Genomic DNA, 6909 nt, shown 5'->3' on the forward strand with positions numbered 1-6909 from the left:
GTGATGAGCAGTTGGCACCTTGCATGGTAGCTTCTGCCATTAGTGTGTGAATGGGATGAATGTGACACGAGTGTAAGGCGCTGTGAGTGGCCGGGAGAGTAGAAAGGCGCTATACAAGTACAGTCCATTCAAAGAGAGTTAGACCGGAGCTACCTTACATAATTCATTCATTCATTTTCTCAGGTGCTGTATTTCCTGTAGATTCAAACCACTTCTCTCAATTTCCAACATGAGCCAAAACAGTTACCAGTTGTTTCCCAGAATTTCAGAGCCTCTCAAACATCATTTAGACGGTGGATAAATTAAACTCGTTTGTTAAGGGTAACAGACTCTACTGACATAGGATATGATGTAAAACACCCACGGCTGTGTTTAACAAAAATAATCTTCAGGTCCACTTACTAGCTACGGAAATCAATCCCCCTCCCAAACAGAAGATAGCCAACATGTCACACTAAATGATAAAAACCAAAGAGAAACTAGATGGACATTCAGTCTGATTATGGGGATATTTATCCCAACGCTCATTAGACTGAAACAGACTCCAACTTTGAAAAAAATGCAAATAGAGATATTCCAATGACAGGTGCTCAGAGGTTACCTGTAGAGTGGGTGTGGACCTGCAGTTACAAAATAAACAGTGTGAAAGGCAGATAAAGCTTCTCCTGGTGACACCTGATGCCTGTTGTACTGCAGTGTCACAACTGTGACTCAGTGTGACGCTTTTATAGACGGAGGTCACCTGACATGCTGACACATGGAAACACTGATATCTTAAGTTTAGAGACAACGTGAGATGTTAACTTTTTGTAATGAATATGTATGTACACAGTTTGTACCTGCACTTCTCAAACCCTTCGACGACATTAATGCTGAATTCTCTTATATATAGAACATGTTCATGAGGAAGGGACAGGGCCTGATGTTTGAATTGTAGGATATTTTGTCTCTTTGTGTTACCTTGTCAGGATGTTGGCAGCCTTGTGCTGTCATATTTTTAGCGTCTTCTTCCTCTTCTTCATTTGCCTCACGGGAAAATGTTGCCGTGTCCCACTCGGAGTGTCCTGCTTATCAACGAGCTGCAGACAGCCGCCGTTATCTAACGTGTTAGAGACACTCTCCATGTCACACACTCAGCACTAACACAATTCTGTTAATCTCCTTTTGTTTGTACTTAAAGGAGAAACCGTTCTCAGTGATTGTAATGTAAAGTAATTTCAGGCACATTTTCATAGAAGCACCAGGCTTTTGTCAGTCTGTTCACATTTAGGGAAGCACGCTCCAAATGACCCAAAAGGTTGTTGCTCTTCCATTTTATTTGCTGTTTAGAGTAACGTTACCTAACTCAGGTTGGATGATGTTGACTGTTAAGATTAACTGGAATGTCATTGAGCTCCCAGATCTGTTTAACAAAACTGTGCTGCCCTCAGTTCCAAAACATGATGTCATGCTTTTGATGTGGGTCATAAATATATGGCTATATCACTTTTTATTTGAAATTCAAACTACCGTGCAAATGTGGGAGGAAAATAAATAACTCTAAATATAATAACCCTAACCCTAACCACTGCAATGAGCTTCCCTCCTCTGCTGCCTCTGTTGTTTCAACCACAGATTAGTAAATGGGAAAACAATCAGTATTTCCTGAATGACAGGTCAGGCCCACCCCCTCTCAAACTGGCTGGACATTGGAGATTAAGTTTCTGTATGATGAAGCGGGGTCAAGTAATTACCAGCAGCGACTACGTCTCAATCTGTTCCACACAATAATGAATGGGGAGCCAAATCTAATCAGGTTTATTGTCACAAACTCAATCATACACAGTACAAAGTCTGGTGAAATTAGATCTCTCGGATTAATTTGAAATTATGCATGTTAGAATTTGTTTGAACTTTGAACTGAAAAAGTGTCAGCCCTCACCAAAAATAAATACTGAATTGCTGGAATCTCGCAGCCATGCAGGCTTCAATTGACGTATTTGTAGAGCAGACGTCTGGAGATGGCACCATTCTCCATACTGGTGGTACATTGGTTATTTAATTTCCTCTTTTAAGCTCTTTGCTAGATGTAAATAGGGAAACAAATTTGATGAGTCCAGTGGAAAATCAGACTCAGTATTTTCAGTAAGAATTGATGATCCGTGTAAATCTTCTTATCCTGTCTGTCAGAACAGCAGTCTGTTTGATTGCAGTCTCAGAGGGTGTTTGGTTTGGGGCTCCACCTGTTACTATGTAGCCCAGAGGAGGTCAGCTGGCTCCGACTCAAGCTGCATTTACTTTCACCTGGGCTGTATCAAAGCTGGGACGCCCTGTCCTCACAGCCCTGTGGAGCTCGTTACCTGTCATAGCTAAGTGGGGCGGTCCTTACTCAACAGATGCTGACGCACTTCAAAGGAGTTCCCCTTCAAAGAGCACTGAGGGTAGAGTGGGAATAGGAGGAGGAACATGAATATATGCATGAATTCAAGTTAAATAGTTCCACTCTGATGGTTCCCTCAAAGAACCGAGTCAAGGACAGATGAACCAGGAGAGAAGTCACCTTTCACAATGTCCTTTTTGTTAAATACTGAATACTAGGGCTGAACGATTTGGGGAAAAAATCTAATTGCGATTTTTCTGCCAGATATTTACGTAAATTCTTTTTTAAAAGTTTAGCTAAAGTTCAATATTCACTGCCAGTCTCATTTTGACAGAAGCCGCGCCAAGCAGCACAGAGCAGATGAACATAGAGAAGCCGGTTGATTTTCAAAATAAAACACCCTGCCCAGACTCCCTGTCGTATATCAACAATAAACACAGTTAAAACAGACAAACAAATAAACAATTTAACTACATAGCCTACTTAGCCATGGTAGAAGCACAACCGAACAAATCAACAAAATCTAAACAAGTCGGCAAAACAGGCTCAGAGAGGGCTGTTATCCAAGATTGAAGGACAAATTAACAAATTGTTGTTGTAAAATGTACACGCCCTGTGCATGCTCTGATTGGTGACAGAGACCGTAACAGGAGGCCCATGGCGCTTGTGATTGGCGAGCAGGTCTGTTACACAAGGATGACGATAGCATGAATTTTTAACTGAATGAAAAAACGGGTCAGATGTGCTGTATAATTAACCTACATTTTAATCGCCGTCTTCACGATTAGCTAATCGCGTTCTTTCAAATTGCAATTCTGATTTGAAAACGATTAATCGTTGAGTCCTACTGAACACTATAAAAATAAATAATTTTAGTAAATCCATGATCTGTGAAAGGCGCTGTATTAAATAAAATTTACTTAATAACTTACTTACTAGTAAATTGCTCAACTCAAGTGTACATCACATACTACATGACCAAACCGTGATGATTTGTGACCAAAACCATATAGGCATTAATCTGCAGCCATAACAGCATTCACTCTTTTGGGGGGTCTCTCCGCTAGACATTAATGTTTTGTGATCTGGCTCCCAGTCTGTATTCCAGTTTATCCCAAAGGTGTTGGATGGGGTTTTGGTCAAGCCTTTGTGTCAAGTTCTTCCACATCAAACTGTGAAAACCAATTCTTAATGGACCTGGCTTTATGCACAGGGGCATCATCATGTTGTTGACTCAAAGTTGGAAGCACACTAGTCTAAAATTTTATGCTGCAATAATAATCACAGTGAAACGTCAGTAACTGGCTCAGTGGGTAGAGCGGTTCTCGACTAATCAGAAGGTCGTGGTTCGATCCCCGGTTCCCCCAGTCTACATGTTTCCTTGGGAAAGATACTAAATTGCCCCTGATGTTGTGTGAATGTGTGTGAAAAGTTTAATAACAAACCTTAGCCTCTGCTCAACGGTGTATAAATGTGATGTAGAGTACTTTGAGTGGTCGAAAGACGGCGGTATACAATGTGACGTTTATCTGAGTAAAGCATAATGGAGTATTTGGGTGGTGATAGTCCATTGATAAAACCCTTCAAACTGGGCATTGCTTATCAAGTAAAGCTTGCTTAAGAGACATGAAGCTGCAAACTGACATCAATGTACACACCTCCAACTATTATATCAGTGTTAGGTGCCATGACCCATGAGCAGCTGTACGGTTTTATATGATGTACAGGGATCACATTTATTGAGTGTCTGCTGTGAAAGCGGCAATTGGAAAAAGTATGCGAGCAAGGCTGTCCACATACTTTTAGAGAATCCGCATGCCTGACGTCAGAGTGCGGTGCCATCATTTCACTTGTGTTTACTGTTAGTCATGGACACAAACACAGACCACACTCTACATTAACATGCAGATTTAATACACAGCACACTCAGCACTTTACTGGCTGTCACTGAAAAATACCCTCACCTTTTCAAATGGGTTAGATGGGTTGTAGTGATTGGATCTAATGTTCCCAGGTATCAAAAAGGTTAGGTGTTTGTTGCTACAAAATTTATCAGCGTTTACAGTAAACATGGTCTTGTGGTGGTGAGGTCAAACCAGAAAACCCCTGAGACCTGCTGATGCTGCTGCTTATCACTCAACCACTGAATTCAGAGGTCTTACATGATCTGTTTTTCATCAGATTTTTATTATTAAATAAACTAAATATTAAATGTAAATGTTACATTGCTAGTTGTGTGAAAATTCAGTGGTAGTGTGAAAATTCAGGACCTGGAAAATTATTAATTATGTTAGTTTGACAAAAAAAATTTATTCCACCTAATTTTCTACTTATGATTTTTCCAGAGCTTTCAGCCACATTTCATGGCTTTCATCAGTAGATGGAGTTCGCTGAGATGTCATTAGTTGTCATCACGTATCACACATCAAATCTATCTGCCAATGAAGGCCACAAGATGTGGCTGAAAACTCAGGAAAAAAAAAAGGTGGCACTAAATTACGGGTTAGTGTCCTGGATATCTTTCCAAAAATAAAACACATTTAATTAATACCAATCATCCTGTAGAAGGTGGATCAGACTTATGGTGGTCCACATGTAGAGTCCGCTGTAGCTGTGCCAAGCCAAGCCAGGCTGTGGTGACATGCGTTTTGCACTGCTGACTCATAGCAGGGATAGCCGCCTAGCTGGGGTAGCATGAGCCATCTGTGATGGTGTCCTCACCTTAGCTCTGTCTTCGGCGGCTAAACTCGTGTGTCTGTGTGTGTGTGTCTGTGTTCAGCTCCCAGTACTCTTGTAGCTTCTACCTGAATCTCTGTGGTTTGGAGTTTAGTTTCACTCCCGTTTGTATTTTCAGATATTAGCCTTATTTTACTGTTAACTGATCACTTTTACCCGTATCAGAGCTGTGTTAAGTCACTGCTGATGCGAACCAAACCTTTTCCTGCTGTTGCTGCTACACATGAAAAGCATGTGAAGATATTATAGGAAATGCAGTGTGTTAGCGGAGCTTCAGTAGCGCTACTAATTATCAGTAATAACAGTTAAAATCAAACAGGTATGGATATATTCTGTTATTTGGTCAGCAGATAAGGCTGTTCACTGTGTGGCTCGGTGCAACCACCTCCCCTACTATGGAAAACCCTAATGGACAATATTGTTTCATGAAAAGCACAAACATTAAAGAGACAGTGCTCTGAATCCTACAGCCCTTCTGTGTGTTTTGATTTTTGCAGGATGCTTTCCTTCATCTGCTGTAACAATGGAGGCTTTTATCATACATGTTCACACTTGGGGACTGAGCAGTACCACCAGTGTCTGATGTGTCCCCACACACACACACACACACTCACACACAGGCGTTTGCAGGTCTGTTTCAGTGTATTTGGGTTATGATCGGTGTGGATCAGGACTCTGCAGTGATGAACAGGTTGAGCTTCAGGCTGTCAACAGGATCATTTAATCTCTGAACCCTTTCCATTATGTTGGTGCTTTGTTCGGTGTCTCTCCTTCCACTTCTTTGTCTCTTTGCCTTCACCCTGTCACTTCATCTGACAGCCAGAAATCATTGTCAACAGGCCACACACACACACACACACACACACACACACACACACACACACACACACACACACACACACACACACACACACACACACACACACACACACACAGAATCACAGCTTGATTGGTTAGTTTCTTTTGCACATTATAACATGGGATCTTTACATCTTTACACTTGGGCTGCAACTAACAAATACTTTCATCATCGATTAATCTGACAGTTACTTTCTCTATTAATGGATTAATCATTTGGTCTATAAAATACCAGGAGAAAAAGCCCACAAAAAATTCTATCATCATTTTTCCAGTCCAAAACCCAAAGACATTCAGTTTACAGTAATATAAGCCAATCTTTTCAGCTCTACTTACTTGACTTAAAATGTGTTTTTGACATCGTAATGTGTTCAAAACTGGGAATAGTGATAGAACCATCAAACATGTTACAGGAGAGGGTTCAGCTTATTGCCAATGAGCTGAGCTGAATTTTTGAAAATCCTGATTGAATGGGGAAAGACATACAGCAGGATTAAGTGAATTCCTGAGTTTTGAGTCAACTATTGAAACTATTACCCTGTCTCCACAGTCCAAAGAGGCCTGGTAGTGCCAGCCAATGGCATGGAAACATCAAAGACTGTATAAAATACAAATCAGATGCAGACAGTATTCTACATCGCTTTGTCTGTGGAGGCGGATTTGTTCACACCTTTGTTGGCGCCTTCAATCCATGTGGTCATGAAGTTTGGGATACATGTGGACGATCCATGCCGACCGTCACGGGCAGATACTTATATATTTATATAACATGGACCCTTGGAGGAGGAAAGAATCATTTGGGCTTTCAACATTTTAATAACAAAATTAAATGTACTAACATACATTTAATGTCAGAGGATTCCACATTTTAACCTATTAATATGTGCGTGCGTGTGTGCGTGTTTTCAACCAGTGTCAATGCACACTAAGTTTTAAAAAATATATATATATATATA

At 40.7% G+C, this 6909-nt stretch overlaps 1 protein-coding gene across 3 annotated transcripts in view; it reads left to right on the forward strand.

Annotated features, from left to right (window-relative positions):
• LOC123956836 (plasma membrane calcium-transporting ATPase 1-like) overlaps nucleotides 1–6909 on the forward strand; it is a 121382-nt gene that overhangs the window by 22836 nt on the left and 91637 nt on the right. The gene's annotated exons all lie outside the window — the stretch shown is intronic.

Source organism: Micropterus dolomieu, linkage group LG18 (genome assembly GCF_021292245.1).
Source record: "Micropterus dolomieu isolate WLL.071019.BEF.003 ecotype Adirondacks linkage group LG18, ASM2129224v1, whole genome shotgun sequence".
Lineage (NCBI taxonomy): Eukaryota > Metazoa > Chordata > Actinopteri > Centrarchiformes > Centrarchidae > Micropterus > Micropterus dolomieu.